General features: G+C 43.8%; 1 protein-coding gene across 26 annotated transcripts in view; it reads left to right on the top strand.

Moving 5' to 3' along the window:
• Positions 1-17,010, top strand: part of PSD3 (pleckstrin and Sec7 domain containing 3) — a 706,021-nt gene that overhangs the window by 334,414 nt on the left and 354,597 nt on the right. The window lies entirely within an intron of this gene.

Raw genomic sequence — 17,010 nt, 5'->3', positions numbered from 1 at the left:
AACCTGTTGTATAAAAAATAAAATAAAATAAAATTCAAAAATTCAAAAAAAAAAGGTAATGGAGAGTAAACCTAAGGAGGAAGTTGGTGTAAGGTGGATTTTGCCTTGAATTTTCTGGCATCTTGACCTTGAGAAGCTGGTGTGTCCCATCCTTGGCTGTGACTTTGAATTCACCATGGAAATTGCATAGCTGAGCATTTTCTGAAGTTTAAAAACGAGGGAACTCAAAAGTCTCCACCTGAAACACAGCCGAAGAATGTCGCTTGTCGCATTTAACGAAACGACAGACTGCCGAGTCCACGGCCCCACCTTCGCTGTGGGATTCTGTCATCCTGGGCTCCTCAGTTGGTAAGCAGTGTGGATTTCACAACCCATTCCTTGGAAAGTAACCTCTTCTTTTTAAAGGAGAAAAACATTTTTACTAACAAAATATTTTACTGGGAAATTTAGGTTGAACAAAACAGATACCCACCACACACACACACACACACACACACACACACACACACACACACATCATTTATTTATTTATTTAGGCTGCTCTGGGTCTTCATTGCAGCATGCACTCTTCTCTAGTTGTGGCGTGTGGGATTTTCTAGTTGCAGCATGCAGGCTTAGTTGCAGTATGTGGGATCTTAGTTCCCCAACCAGGGATCGAACCCGGGCCCCCTGCATTGGGAGTGTGGAGTCTTAATCACTGGATCACCAGGGAAGTCCCAACATGATCTTATATGTAGAAAATCCTAAAGATTTCACACACATACACACACACTCACACACATACACACACACACACACACACACACCACAGCCGCCCCCCCGCCCCGCCCCGCCCCCACAGCTCAGGCAGCCTCAGTGCAGCGTGTGAAGTGTCATCTTGCCCTGCTGCTCCTCCTGAGGAGCTGCCTCTCCCGAGTCGGTCGCACCCTTCCTGTGGCGCTGGTCTTCTTGGGAGGCTGCGAGGTCCATCTGCAGGAGCTGGGCCGGCCGCCCAGGGTGCGCTTGCCCCGCCCAGGGCGTGGTAAGGATCCCTATCTACCCAGGGTCGGCCGGCGTACAAGTAATATTTATCTTGTGTTGCACTCAGTTTTATGAAAACAGCTGAGGACGGCAGTCTGCTGTAACTGTACACCAACTTGGTTAAAAGTGTCATTATAAAGGAAGTAAGAGGATTTAGGGATTTTTTTTTCTCACAGTGCTGTATATATTATGTGACCAGTAGTTGTCCTTTCTGTGCTCGGATGCCATTCGTTTCATCTGTTTTCTTGATGGCGTATTTTCTTTTCCTGCTTCCTTTCCCTCTGTCTTCAGGGCCGTTCCATCTGGCTGAGCCTCCACAGGCACAGATGGACAAGGCCTTTAAGCTGCTGTGTTGCCGTGGCCATTGCACACGTGAGACCAGCCTGACTGATGAGCCCAGAGGTTGCCTCCGGACCCGTGTGTGCAGGGTGGGCCTCTGAGGTTGTCCCGTATCTGCTGGTGATGCGGGGGCGAGGGGGGGGCGCGTAGGAAGAGCGTCGTGCTGGGAGTTGGGAGGCGTGGGCTCTGGACCTAGTTCTGTTCATATCCAGATTCTTAACCTCCCTCCGAGGCCTTTCTTTACTCATCTGGGAAATGAGATTAGATTCAGCAATTCACAAAGCATATTCTCAACTCAGAAAATTCATTATTTGGCTCTCTGAAATCATACTAATTCTGGCTCCTGAGATTAGCTCTTTGTGACCAGTTAGGATCTTCTACACAAGAACAGATTGAAAGGCAGCTAGGAGACTGGAATTGGAGAGGGTAGAAGGACTCCAGGGCTGAGCACCGCATGTGTCGCTGGCTGGCTGGGAGGCCAGAGAGCAGGCGCACGAGGGAGCAGGGTCCACTCTTGCCCGACTTTCTTGGACGGCTTTGCACAGCCTGACTTTCTGCATGTTCTTCCATGAAAGCAACAACCACTCGTTACCCTTCCTCAGTCTGAACTGCTTGGGAAGAAATACTTATGCTGAAACCCAAATGCCCCTCTTCTAGGAAGGCGAGTGCAGAGATGGTAGGAGACTCTAATTCTTCTTCTCTTGGCTGAAGTAAGGGACTAAAGGTTGCGTCTTTTCCACCCCTTATCAGAGGGTCCTTGTTTCTCACATGAAGGCATGTGGGCCTTCATGTGTGGGCCCCAGCGGCTGACATGAAACCAGGGCGGAGGAGGTAAATGTCCACGTAATCCTCTAGAGTCTCAGTGTCCAGCGCGTGTATGTTGCAGGCCCACAGTTAGGGGACATATTCTCTCCCTTTGGAACTGAAGAAGCGTGGAGGTGACCATCTGAAGCCTGGGCTTTCTCTCGTGCCTCACATTAGCTCTGTGACTCCGGGCATGTCCCTTACTCTTTTCTGAGCTGGTCTCATGTTTAAAATGAGGGAGTTGGGCTAGGCAGGGCAGTATTTAGTTTATTTTCCAGAGCCAATGTGCCAGGAACTTGAGATCCCCCTCTTCATTTGCAGGATGTGGGAGGGGAGTGGCCGTGCGGGAAAAGGAGAGGAGCAGCCAGCTTGTGCGGACGCCTTGTATCCAGCCTGCAACCTCCTTGGGCAGCCTCTGGGCTGTCTCATAATTTTTGTGCTGCACTAACTCCCAGTTACCACAGAGTGTCTTACAGTTGATGGTGCCTTTGGTCAGTGTGCGGATTTTGGTGTTTATTTATCAAGGTGTCACAGCCTGAGGCTCTGAGTTAGGAGCACAGCCGCCCGGGAACAGGAGAGGCCTCCCAGTCTGAGTTGTTCCTTTGTGGCCATGGAACTTTTGAACTGTCTGTCCCTTCACTAGGAGTGTCTCCCTCCAGGGGTGGCAGAAACGTTTCTGTCCATCTCCCTGTTTCTCTTTGTTTTACCTTCAACATAAGCCTCAAGGACACTTGTCCCCCAGCCCGTGTTAACTGCCCGTTCACGTGCAGGTTGAAGAGCTGCTGGTGCCTTTGAACCTCAAGGGGAGGTTTAGCAGGGACAGCCGTGCTTCTCCAGGGAACTGTCTGCCTTTGCCTTCTTGTTTTAATGGTAGTGCCAGTCAGAACACTTGTATTCCATCTGCAAGGCCCAGCACGTGCACTGAATGGCTTACTGAGCATATTTTCTGGTCACGATGGGATTTGAAAATCTCCTTTTCCTATCCTTATTCTTTCAGTACCACAGGGCAACTTTAGAGTTGGCAAATTACCTTGTTTAAAATGCATCCCAGCTCGGTGAAGGATCCCACTCTTCCCAGTCCTGGAGAGTTCTTTTATTGAGGCTCATCCCACTGACTTAACTGAAGGAGATCAGTACGAGTGGAGGTCATTACAACTGCATTTAGTTATCTGTGCTGTTGGTCAGCAGAGTTTTAAAGGATTTCGTTTATATATGTTTATTTTATTCAAAACAATAGTTTTAGTATTCTCTCTTGTCAGATTTTTAGACAAAGAGATAGTTTGATTCATCTGTGTTTCTCTCTTCTGACATTTCCTAATTGATGTAGTAATGAGACCTCGAAACTTTCACCTGTGGGCAACAGGGAGGGAGAGGAGCGAGTCAGAGGGCTCACGGAGCCCCCAGCCATCCCATGGACACAACTGAGAGGGTGCTGCTGATGTGGTGATTCCAGAGCCCTCTCGGCTTGGAGTACTTGTCCCCTGAAACCCTGTCCTGTGCCCCTGGAAGTGATGACTGAGGAGAGAGTTGCCACCCCGCTTACGTCACTAACTTTGGGACAGCAAGCCGGACTGTGTCGGTGGGATGGCGCAGCTGCCGAAGGCCCCGGGTGCCCGCTCCAGGAGACTCTGCGAGCCCGGCCCGCTCCTGCTGTGACGGCCTCTCCCCTTCCGTCCCGTCCCCGCCAAGGTGGTGTCTGCCTCCATGTGCCAAGGACCTACAAGTAGTATAGTCTCAAATCAGAATGGTACTAGTGTAATATGCTATTTACTTTTGAGGAAATGTTCTAGTTTACTAAATATCATATTTTTACCTCATGCTTTTTTTACCTTTAGAACAAACTTACCTTCAAGTTAAAACTTTATTTAAGCAACAAGGTTTTAGAAAATCTAGGTTAGTTTGTGAACTCATATGACGTGCTTTGAGCCTTCCATGGCTTTACATTCTTAGATTTGAGTGCAAACCTTTCCCCACTGATTTGGAATGAACTGGGCATTGTAGCTGGTTTTGTATGGAACAGTTGTTTCAGATCCCAACCCTGTAATGACATCATTTTCTTTATACCCAAAGTAAATGCTGTGCAGACTAGATGATTCTGGAATTTGACCTCCCTGTTTTTCTCCTGATTAAACTCTTCTCTTGCAGAGGAGCCGTGCTAATGCACAGGTCCTTATACGTTATTGTTTTTGTGCCTCTAACTTTTCTGGTAATAAATCTTATTTTTCTGTGAGAAAGCATCCCATCCTGTTTGAGGGGGAGTAGGGGTTGTGGCTGAAATTGCAGGCGCATCCAGTGTTCTGTTTTGATTTTCTAACTTCAGAGTGCCTTTTCAGTGGAAGTGATTCAGTCTTAATTGTTATTATATTTAGCCAAGATAAAGCATACTTTAAGTTGTTTACATGTAAGGCCTTGAACTAGAGAGAGGAAAAGTGCTCCAGCCCCAGAGAGTCATTCATAGAGTTTTCAAGTTTCTGAGGGAAGACAGAAGTGTATCTACCTCAGATTTTTTTTTTTAATAAATTTATTTATTTATATGTTTTTAGTTTTGGCTGTGTTGGGTCTGCGTTGCTGCGCGCGGGCTTTCTCTAGTTGTGGTGAGCAGGGGCTACTCTTCCTTGCGGTGCACGGGCTTCTCGTTGTGGCTTCTCTTGTTGCAGAGCACGGGCTCTAGAGCACAGGCTCAGTAGTTGTGGCACACAGGCCCAGCTGCTCCGCGGCCTGTGGGATCCTCCCGGGCCAGGGCTGCAGAGCACGGGCTCTAGAGCACAGGCTCAGTAGTTGTGGCACACAGGCCCAGCTGCTCCGCGGCCTGTGGGATCCTCCCGGGCCAGGGCTCGAACCCGTGTCCCCTGCATTGGCAGGCAGATTCTTAACCACTGTGCCACCACGGAAGCCCCTACCTCAGATTTTTTGTATGTGCTTGAAAAAGAATAGGGGAGAGATCAACCTGTAGAAAATTCCATCCTCTCTAGAATTCTCAGGGGCCTGAAGTAGGGCCATTCCTTTACTTTCTTTCTATGATATCTTCATATTTGAAGAATAATTACTCTTGTAGTTTTTCCCTGTGTAGATTTAGATCTTAGATAATTATGGGTAATTTGTATGATTCAAAGGGTATTAATGCAAGTCTTCCTGTGATTATGTTAACATTTGTAATCCCATCAAGCTAACTGCTGGACCTCTTTTGGGGCCAGAACTGTATCTATGCAATGGATAGAACTGTGTGTGGGGTTATGAACCTGGTTCGTTACCAGCGGATTTGTCTTCACAGCCTAACCTGTCCGTTTCCTGATAGTGTAACCCTGGGCAAAAAACCCTCCTTTCTGTCCTTTTTGAAGAGGTCGCAGTAATACCTACTTTCTAGAGGCATTACCAGGATCAGTTGCGATATAATGCTTATGAAGTGCTTGACACAGTGCCTGGAGCTAGTAAGTGTGCACGAGATGCTGGCTGTCATCAATGTCTTCGCGGTCACCGTCACTGCCAGGTCCTTCCACAGAGGCGCATGTGCCTCTGCTCTGATCACGCCTTTTATGTTAACCCCATCAAGCTCAAAGCTCAGTTAGCAACAAGGGACAGTGTCCCATGCTCATCCCTTTTCTACTTCTCTCTGCCTTCTGCCTTTTTTGGTGCCCTTCTGTCAGGGGTGCTAGGTGAGGACTGAGGTTGTATCTCAAAGCTATTATTAAAAGAGGAGAAAGAACTACAGATCCAGAATACGGAATGTCTGCAGGTGTCCCTCCAGGAAGAAGAAACTTTCTAATGCCTCTTTATTGTACAAAGGGAAAAAAAGAAAAGAAATTCGAATAATGTCTGACTCTCTTGCTCAGAGTTTTAGGTATGGTGATTCTGATTCCTCATGCTGGAAGTTGGCTGTATAGAAAATTAACTTTCAGTAATGGGTCCCTATAATCCTTCTGATGTTTTTTTTTTTTTTTTTTTTTTAAGTAACAACCGTAGCGGAGACATAGTCTTGTAGAGAGGTGCATGGGCAGTGGAAAAACCAACACGGAAACTGAATATCTCCTGATAAAAGTTAGAATAATAGGAAAATTTATGGTTCTCCGCTCAAGTGAAATCCGTGCCTGGTTCCACATGTTCTGGCAAAAAGGAACATCAGAGGAAGGCTTCTGTGCCTTCACATTGTACTAGACTTTCTTTAGTGAATGTCCTCCTTTTCTGATATATGTTATATCTAAAACCTTTGCTGAAGAGCTCTCATTGACTGAATATTAACAAAGTCTTTGTATAAGTAACACCACGCAATTTTTGTGAGGTCTAACTCATCTTAAAAGAAGACTAAACAAAACATCCGCTTGCTGTGAAGAACCAAAAAAGTTTTTTCCACTTAAGCCCCTGGTGGGGGCATTTTTATGTCAAAAATAAACTGCCTTTGATAGATGGCCTCTAAGCAGTCTCTGCAACACAGAGGGATTACAGAAAGGCATGTAACTTTGGCGTTGTGTGGCCTTGAGCTGCTGTGGGTTTATGGGGATTCATACAGTGATGCTGCAGAGAGCAGCTGTGGTTTAGGTAAGGAAACCCTGGTTGTGGGCTGCACGCTAGCTGGGCTGATCCTCGGTCAGCCGGCTCAAGTCTCCTTGTGTATCCAGCAGTGGACTCTAGGTACTTCTTCCTTCCTGAGAGTCTTAAGAATTTGAAGTACTGGCTAAAATGGGAGAAGAATGGGGAAGTCCACTGTATTGTTGGCAACAGCAGAGGAGGGGTCCCTCAGTTGCCCTTCTGCTCCTGTGACTTTTAGCTAGGTTTCTTTATCAGCTCTACCTTGTCTACCCCTGCCTTGGTCTCAAGTCCTCTGCTTACAGATAGAGCAGGTTCTGATTAAACAAAGGAAGGGACAGGTACCCTTTGTTGGTTTATGCCTTTAAATTCATTCTGTTACCCTCCTGCACTGAGGCAGGCAGGGCTTCTCTCCCGGTGGTACGGCTCAGTGCGGCAGACTGCCTGCCCTGCTCTTAGACTTCCTGAGGGTAGCAGCAGACAAGGGTCTCTCGAAAAACTCAAAGAATTTTGGCCTTCATCATAGTTGAGTCATCCAGGCATGACTGGTTGACACTAGCTGTCTGAGTGCAACCCAGAAAAGCCCACCCACTCACCAGCATCCTTCCTCCTACCCAGTTCGGACAACGCCTGTACTTCCTCTCTTCCTAACATGTGGCATCCAGGGAGCCCTTTCTCTTTATAGCGAGTAAGGGAACTTTCTCCATGCTAGTGGGTGTTAAAACTCGTGTGCTTGTGTGTGTGTAAATAGACTTTTTTTTTTTCACTACGGGATTACAAAGAACTCCCAGTTTTATCACATGGTTGGAAGTGGACCTACTTTGTCAGAAGCTTGACTGGGGGCGATACTGAGCTCTACCCTGGGCACCCCCAAGGGGCTGCTTTAGTGGGTTATCGTTGCTAAGAACACTCCGTTTCTGTGCTGTGCCATGAGCATGCACAAAGACAGGTACCAACAAGTAGGACATCCCGTTAGTGTGCGTCCTACCTGACTGCCTTGGGCATGGCCAGGGGTTCATCAGGCAGTTTAGGTTGTAAACTTGATTTTTATCCCACAGAAATTGCGAGACTTGTTTTGCTTTCTCTTCCCTCCTTAGGTTCTTGTTTATTACTTTTTAAATGTCACACAGCAATATAATAACCTTATCAGGTGTAGTAGGCTGTTGTGGAATTTTAGAGGTAGAAGGGCTATTCATCCAGCCCTGCACCCCCCAGAGCTGTGCAGATGAATGAATATACTGAGGCCAAGGAAGTGAGGTACTTGCTCCGAGTCTCGTGGTTAATGATGACGCTGAAACAGGAATTCACCCCTCTTGGCTTCTGTACACGTTGTGCTCCTCCAGAGCGTCTTTGCCATGTGCCTCCCATCTAACCACTGTTGGTGAGTCTGCGGTACTGCGCTGGCGCCACTGACCTCTCCCAGGGAGACGAGACAGCAGTGGCGCACAGTGTGGTGTCTGGAACCACGCTGCCTGGATGCACAGCCCAGCTCTGCCGTCCTGCTCACGCGTGCCTCAGTTTCACCATCTGTCAAGAGGACTTGTTAATAATACCTCCTTCGTAGGGTTGATATGAAGATTAAATGCGCTAATTAATGCCTGTAAACTTCTCAGAACCATGCCTGGAACATTGAAAGTGCTTAATACATATTAACTGTCGTTTTTGCCTGAATGCTTTGAATGGCAGTGGAGAGGAATTAAGTAGAGACCATTATGGCCTGAACACTGAAGTGTTTACCTCAGCCTGGCAGACCACCTAGGGTTCATTTAGTTCATTTAGTAGCAAAATATACACCAACCGCCCATGTCATCTCTGGGAGGCCACTGTGTTTGTCACAAGTGTTCCAAGACATTTTGGCTTAGCTTCTCCTCCAGCAACCCCTCCCAGAGGGAGTGATTGGGGGCATGTGACTTATCTGTTAGCATGATATCGCGGGACATTTCCAGGCAAAAGGTAGTTCTCACTAAGTTCTTCTGGTTTATTCGCTTGGTGGTCACATTCCTTTGAAATACTGCAGGCTCATTTTGTTCAAGATCTGGAGGACAAAGGGATCAGCAGTAGGGTTCCTCCGGGCCCATAGGGGGTGATTGTTTTCGGCTGACCTCAAGCCAGTGTTTTGTTCCTCAGTGTAATAATGTAAATTATCATGTGGAGTTTAACAGTGTGTGGGCGGAGAGAGGGAAAAGTTTTTACGGAGCGATGGCACGGCGTTGTCTGTGAGTGATGTGGGGCGAGACAGCCACCGGGTGTTGTAACTGCCGCGCCTGTCAGTCCGCTGCCATAGGCAGTGTGGGAGCTGGGAAGGCACCGCGTGCGTTGGCTGTGCCCTCACCGCGTCATGGGGGCCACAGCCAGGCTCAAGCCTTGCTTTGAGTAGGACACTTGGAGACAACCCGTCGCTACTTTGGGCTCAGTGTTCAGTTGATTTACAGCAGGTGATGGCTGTGGAAAGTGATGTGTTCCAGAACCATTGGAACTGCAGAACCTTCTTAGGAAACTGTTTTTCTCCAGGTGAGTAATTCTGGTTCCCACACCATTTGTGGAGGTGACTCCTTGCAGCAGGCCCCCTCTGGGGCTGGCCATAGCCTGTCACTCTCTTTGCTTTTCTGTACGAAACAGAGGCTCCAGCTTTAAGGGCCAGGAGCTGTATGAGGAGAGGCAAGCTCAGGGTCCTGGGGTGGAGAGCTAATGCTGGGGGCTGGAGGGTTGATCGAGAAGCCAGGGAAACTTACTTTTTGACAAAGGATCTTTTAAGATGAAAGCTTTTGCTCTACTGTTTTTGGTCTTTTTTCTCTTTCGTGCTTAAGAAAATATTTTCCCTTTAAAGTACAGTTAGATTTGTGTATAAAAGTTCAGTGGAGAAAATGTATTTGGACTAGGGGTGTCTTTTCTGCCTGTGCTCTGATGAAATAACAATGCCAGAAACTGATGGACTAACCTTCGGAATTTGTGTTTCTTCTGGTTAGAATATCGTTGAGAGAGCTGAGCTCAGGAAGTGGTGTTTTGAGATTTAGTTCCCCTTTCAAGGACCTCTCCCTTCTGTTTGTTTTAAAGTGGGTTTTGAGTTTTCCATTTCTATGATAAGCTCATTTCCTCTGGGTCATTTGTAGAATTTTCAGACACAGATTGAAATTACTGAGAAACAAATAGGGCCTAGAGTCAAAACATTTTTGAAATGCAGTTAACTGAAACAGGTTGTCAGCCACTGAAGGCTTACATTTGTTTTACTGAACATTATTTAAAAAAATTGAACTTTGGTTTGCACTTACTTAAAGTTTCCCCAAGTCCATTCAGTTTTTTTGTTGGTTTGTTTTTTGTTTTTAAAGAGGCCAGGACACATTTATCGAATAATTAGACTTAACCAATATACAGAAGTGCTTATGGAGAGCAGAAGAACTGAGGAAGGGAGGGTCAGACCATTTCCTTTCCTGGAAACCCACGTTTTCTCTGTTTGCCCAGAGTGGTAAAACAACGCAGACCTTTAGGTAATTTTTTATATTTAATGTTTCTCGATCATACCATGAAGCTATAGCTTTATATGAAATCAAAACTAAATCTCTAGTGTTATTAGCAAAATATTGTTTTAAAAATAAAAGCCCTGTTCAGGGCTGTGAGGTGATTCCATGTGTGAGCTTTGTCAGATGGCATTACAGGATTAACTGGCTGAGCCATATGATTCATTCAAGACATGAGCCAACTTAAACCCATTCATAATTATGCTCTTTATTAGAGAGATGGGAGAGCTGTGTCTAAACACGACAGGCATTTAGAACAGTCCTCTACTGTGTCTTTCCCAGAGTGACTCTCCCATCCCCAGAAGCTGTCTGCCTGATGTACAGCACAATGTCTTGCAGACAGAGTTGTGGATCTGATTAGGATAGAGGAGAGTCATCCTAGCCCTTAAGCAAGGTGGAGGATTACTTGAAAACCTCAGAGCCTTACCAGAACACTTTTAAAGTTTAGTCTCATTTCATTTACTGTGTACATTTATGGTCTTTTGCTAGTTAATAATAGAGAGTCAGGAACAATGACACTTTGATAACCCAACTAAGTGGTTTGACCTAAAAACCTCCAGAGTCCTAGTTACCTATGCCAATATACCATTAGGACAGAGAGGGGAGGCACAATCAATTTCTTTTAGAGCCCACTCTGATTTTTATTGAACTTGCTGTATACCTCTTGAGGTCTGTGTATGCATACTTATGTTTATTTCACCTGGGTAATGTTTTGGATGACGTTTATGTAGAAGAATTTGAGCAGTTTATTAAAACATGCTGTCATGGGTCAATCGTGTATTAAAAAATCCCATCCACTTAAAAAGGAGTCCCATTATAGAATTAAAGTATATGTTCATTAAAGACAATTTGAAAAGCACAAAGAAGTAAATAATCTAGGAACCACCACTGAGAAATCAGTTACTGTTGCCATTTTGGTATATGCATCTTCAACGTGTGTGTGTGTGCACGCGTGCGCACGCACACCTGCACTTCAGTTTTATTTAAATGAGTGCTTCCAAAAGTCTGGTGCAGACACTATTGGTGGCACATGAAATAATTTAGGAAATATATGAATGAGCATGTTTTGTTAATGGTTATATATTCTAATATATATTATAAAATTATAACAACACATCAAACCTATGATGTCATGGTTACAGTTACTCTGGACGACCTTTAGATGTTGGGAGTCCTCAGCCCCTCTTCAGCACCTTACTCATTAGGTGATTTCACTAGGTCTTCAATATCCAGCACATCAGTGATCTGGTCAGCTCTACCATCAAAATCTGTTCCTAATTCAACTCTTCACCACTCCTAATGCCACCAGGATTCAAATGATCCAGGTCACCATGGTTTATGACAATATCCTTTTTTTAAAAAAAATATTTATTTATTTGGTTGCACTGGGTCTTACTTGTGGCAGGCGGCTCCTTAGTTGCGGCTCACCGGCTCCTTAGTTGTGGCATGCAAACTCTTAGTTGCGGCATGCATGTGGGATTTAGTTCCCTGACTAGGGATATGACAATATCCTTTTAACTAGTGTCCTATTTCAGTCTTTTGTCGATCTCTGTTGGCTTCCCATCTCAGACTAAAAGCCCGAGTCCTTGCCGCCAACCCACAAGTCCCTGCATGGTCTGCCTCGTCCCTGTCCCCTATCTCTGTGACCTCATCTCCTCCCATTCTTCTTGCTCACCTGCTTCTGTCACATCTTTGAGCATACCAAGCATGCTTCCACCTTGGGTCCTTTGCCCTTGCTATTACATCTTCCTGGAATGCTTATCCTCCAGGTACTCCCATGGCCAGCCCCCCACCTTCAGGTCTTCAAAGGTTCCTTTCTAGCAAGCATTTACCTGGCTACCTTCTTTAAAATTCTAACTCCTTCCCCCACAAAGCCTCATGTTCCTCTTGCTTGTTTTATTTTTTCTCCCTAACCATGTCACTAATATGGTTGTCTTATTTTATTATGTTTCCCCACTTAAACGTAAGTTCTACCAGGGCAGGGATTTTTGTCTATTTTAGTCATTACTGAATCTACAGCACCTAGTATAGTTCCTGGCATATAGTAGGCATTTAGTAAAAACTTGTTGAAAGAATGGCTTAAATAAAAGTCATGGGCTGACTTAATGAACAATATTAAATAAATCAGTACCTCTAGTACAGGGATATGCAAAAATCATGAAAGTGATGAATGAATAATGTTTGAGAAACACTGATTTAAATACTCTCTGAGTCTTTTTCTTTCGTGTTATTGTAAATAGCACTGCAGTAAATACCCTTTAGTAATTTTCTTTTATATATTTATGATTATTTCTTTAAAATAAATGCTTAAAAGTCTCTTTGCTGATTCTTAGGATATACATATTTTTAAGACTTACTGAAGCTAGACAGCTTATCGGTTCATACCCCTCTCCAATCTGTGAGCACTTATATTTCTTCCTAAACCTTGCGGTGCACTATCTCAGTGCCTTTTTATCTTTGCCAGTTTGATAGCTGAAAAAGCTGAGTGCCTGAGCTTGTGCTTCATTGATAACTTATATGTATGAGCATTTTCCCACCTGTTTAATTCTGATCTTTTAATCTTTTTTTTGTGACTTGCTTGCTCTTGTCTGTTTGGGCTGGGCTCTGATTGCAGGGAACTGAAAACCTCCATGAGCTGGTTTTATTGGATGGATGTCATAGGCACTCTGGTTTATGTAGAAGGAAAGAATACAAAGGACAGGCAGACCTCTCAGAGACAGGAACGGGAGGGTTCCTGCTTCCTATCATGTCCACTCCAGCTTTTCTTTCCCTACTGGGTTTCCCTTTTCTCCCTCTCCTCAGGGCCTCTGCTTTTCTGTAACTGTTTATACCACCTGGCTTTGGTTTGCCATGTCACTCAGTTCAGCCCTGACTCTTAGCAGGACCTTTCAGTTCAGATACCCATCATCATCCAGGTGCCGTGGGCATCTGTGTCCCAGATTTCTAGGAGTGAGCAGTCAGTTGGCTCCATTTCATTGGGTGGTTGCTCCTGGTCCAGCTAGCTGAGATCAGGGTTGGGGGGCGGGGGTTGAGGCGCTTGGGGCCTGTTCTGTCCAGGGGCTGTGGGTGAAATAGCTTCTCGAGGAAGGGTGCAGCGACGGGAATGTTCAGCACCATGTCTTTTGTCCATTTTTTCGTGTGATGTGTTCATCTTTCTCTTATGGGTACACAGAAGCCCATTACATATGAAGACTGGTTTTGTCTTTCGTCTCATGGGTGTTTTTCTCTCTGATTTTCGCCATTTAATTAAACCAGTCAATTAAATCATGATTTTTGCTACTGTAAAGTTTAGAAATACCTTCTTTATGAGGAAATTATATATTCAGCTATACCTTCTTCTAGTTCTCTACGGTTTTATTTTTTATGTACCCCTTGAATTACATTAAATTTTAGGGGAATTTGGGAGAGAAATAGTATCTTTGCCTAATTCATTCTAGGAGCATAGTGTTTATTTAGTATTAATTTCTTTCAGCAAAATTTTATAGCTTTCTTTATTCTAGTTCTGTACCTTTCTTAAGTTTAGTCCTAGCTACTTTATAAATTTTATTCTTATTATGAGTAGAATTCTTCTCAATTATGTTTTTTAACTGGTCCTTCATGGTTTATTGAAGCTATCGTTTTCATATTTTTATTTTATAACTGACCACTTTACTAGTTCTAATAACTTTTTTTACCTAATACTTTTGGGCTTTGTGTGTACATCTGCAAATAGTTATTTTATTTCTGCCTTTTTCTATCTCTTCACTTTTTTTCTCATTTTACTGTAGTAGATCTTTTAGAATGAGGATTATGGTGATTGTAATGGAGTGTAAAACAATGTCTTATACTTTGTGTTTTGTTAGGAATAATTGTTCTGATTAGATAGTCAGAATAGGGACTTCCTTGGTGGCGCAGTGGATAAGACTCTGCACTTCCAATGCAGGGGGCCTGGGTTTGATCCCTGGTCAGGGAACTAGATTGCACATGCATGCTGCAACTAAGAGTTTGCATGCCACAACTAAGGAGCCCTGGAGCTGCAACTAAGGAGCCCACGTGCCACAACTAAGGAGCCCAGAAACTAAAACTAAGGAGCCTGCCTGTCTCAACTAAGACCCGGTGCAACCAAATAACGAAATTAATTTTTTTAAAAAAGCAGTAGTTGTTTAACAACTTTTAGATAGTCAGAATATTTGGGAATGTAGGTAAATGAAACTAGTGGAAAGCTGGTCTTGACCCAAAAGATTATCTACACTGGCTTGTCTTGGAGCCTGAATGTTTCACTTGTTACTCTCTTTCTGACCAAATCATTGCTTCCAGAAAGTCCCTGTTAAAATGCCCATGTGATCCTCCCATTAACACAGACTTGCTAATATAGCATGTCACTGATGTGGTTCTCTGATTTTCTGGTAATTGATACTGGTCTACTATTATGGAAAATGAGAAATGGACCTTAAACAGATAGGATAGAAAGTGTTTAGGTGGTGATGGCAGCATGAGCCCTTGTAGTTAGCAGCTGCTTACTTCAGCTTCATCTTTTCTCTGCTTTGTGTTCTGTGTACCTCCCACCTCCACCCCACAAACTCAACCACAGTGAACTTCTTTTGCTTTCTTAAATATGTTTTATTCTCGTCTTGAGCTTTCCTGTTCTTACCCCCCACTCTTAGCATCCTCGTCCTCAGGGTCAACTTCAGTGTCACTGTTCTCTAGGAGACTGATTTCCTTAGAGTAGGTTATGGTCCTACCATGTACTCCGACTGTACCCTGTATTTTCTTTAAAATGACATTATTATAATTGCTTTGAAAAATAATCTCTTTTAAAAATGTTAGAGCTATTTAACTATAACCTCAAATTGCAGTGCCAGAGAGCGTGTCTCCCTTACTGATCATTGGGTCTGACACCTAAGTAGTCACTCAATAAATGCTTCCAAAATTAATGATGAACAGGGGAATGGAGGACAGTGAGCATGGGTGAGAGACTGCAGGGAGCTGCCTTGATTAGTGAAAGGGATAGCAAGAGGGAGTTGGAGGAGTTGGAAGGGACGGTATGGTGTATGCCTGTGCCAGAAACACTTAGTTTCTGAACCTGTGTAGAACTGAAGGGAAGGCCTGCCTTCTGTTACTGAATTTGAGCAGAGTTTTGAGGGATTTGAAATGCAGTTTCATATACAGGGGAACTCAGTGTACCCTTGGACACAGAGGAGAATACAACCCTATACTTCATGCTTTTACCCTCTAATTTCTTTGCTTTTCAGGGTTGAAGTAGTACAGCCACTAGGATTTTACAACATCTAAACTGGCAGACTGGCTCGTAAAGTTTAGGACCCCACCTACAATGAAGACCATATTTAAAAAGCTAGAGTGAAAAAAGGCAGTAGGAGGAAAAAACAGGAGTCTGTACAAAAAAGCAGGACGTGGTGCTTTTTCGTTGGCAAAAGCAAGGGAAGTTTGCTTTTGTGAGCCTGGATGGCACCAGTGTATAAAAATATTTCCATCAGTGAATAAAGAATTACCATACAGTTTCACTGTTTCTCAAGTTAGAGTAAACTTGTATTCCTCTTCTTCTGTTTTTTATATTATCATTCTATTATAAATTATAAACAGTGAACTCAGAGCCAAATGTAAATAGACCAAATACATTTATTACTATTATTTTCTTTATCTCATTTATTCAAACTATGTATTCCTGAGGAAAACTGCTCTTTGACATAATGTTGAACTGAGGGTTGAACTTTTGAGTATTAATGCTTGGAGTATTAAAAACAAATCCATGTCAATTGAGCTGATTTTTCATGAGATTACTATATGACTAATAAAATTAAGCAAGTTGAGGTGCTAATTTTGGTGGATTGGGTTGTAGTGATACTGCATTTAAGTTTAGACTAATCTGGCCATTTCTCATATCCATTTGAAGTCTTCCTCTGGCTCCCTTGCCTAAGTACTCACACTGCTGCCCTTTTTCCTGTACCCTGTACGATGCCACTGGCCTCAAGCTTTGAACAAGCCCTGGGGTCTTACGCCTCTGAGACTTGCTGTGCGTCGCCTGTGCTGGGAGAGCCTTTCCTTCATCACTGTCCACCTGGCGTACGCCTCCTTTTGGTTCAGGATTGTGCAAGATGTAATCTTTTAACAGTTGGAACACTGATTGCTCCGTGATTTCTGTCTTGTTTGTAGTTATTTCTACAAACTATGTCTGCACTACCTAGACTTTAAAATCCATGATGTTGGGAGCTGTGCTTTGCTCTTTATTGATCTTTATACACACGGTACCTACTGTGAAGTCTGGGTGCTCAGTAATTGATGTCAGTGAGGGAACTTTGTAGGTGGTTAGGCATCTCTGTCCTCCTCTTAAGCCTCTGCTCTTTATTTATTTATTTAATTGACATATAGTTGGTTTACAGTGTTGTGTTAGTTTCTGGTGTACAGCAAAGTGATTCTGTTTTACACATATGTGTTTACATATATAGATATGTATTCTTTTTCAGATTACTTTCCATTATAGGTTATTACAAGATATTGAATATAGTTCCCTGTGCTATACAGTAGGCCCTTGTTGTTTATCTATTTTATATACAGTAGTGTGTATCTGCTAACCCCAAACTCCTAATTTATCCCTCCCCCCTTTCCCTTTGGTAACCATAAGTTTGTTTTCTATGTCTGTGAATCTGTTTCTGTTCTGTAAATAAGTTCATTTGTATCAATTTCTAGATTCCACATATAAGTGATATCATATGATATTTGTCTTTCTCTGACTGATTAGTATGATCATCTCTAGGTCCATCCGTATTGCTGCAAATGGCATTATTTCATTCTTTTTTATGGCTAATATTCCACT

This window comes from Physeter macrocephalus, chromosome 20 (assembly GCF_002837175.3).
Source record: "Physeter macrocephalus isolate SW-GA chromosome 20, ASM283717v5, whole genome shotgun sequence".
NCBI lineage: Eukaryota > Metazoa > Chordata > Mammalia > Artiodactyla > Physeteridae > Physeter > Physeter macrocephalus.
This window is presented reverse-complemented; position numbering and strand designations above follow the sequence as displayed.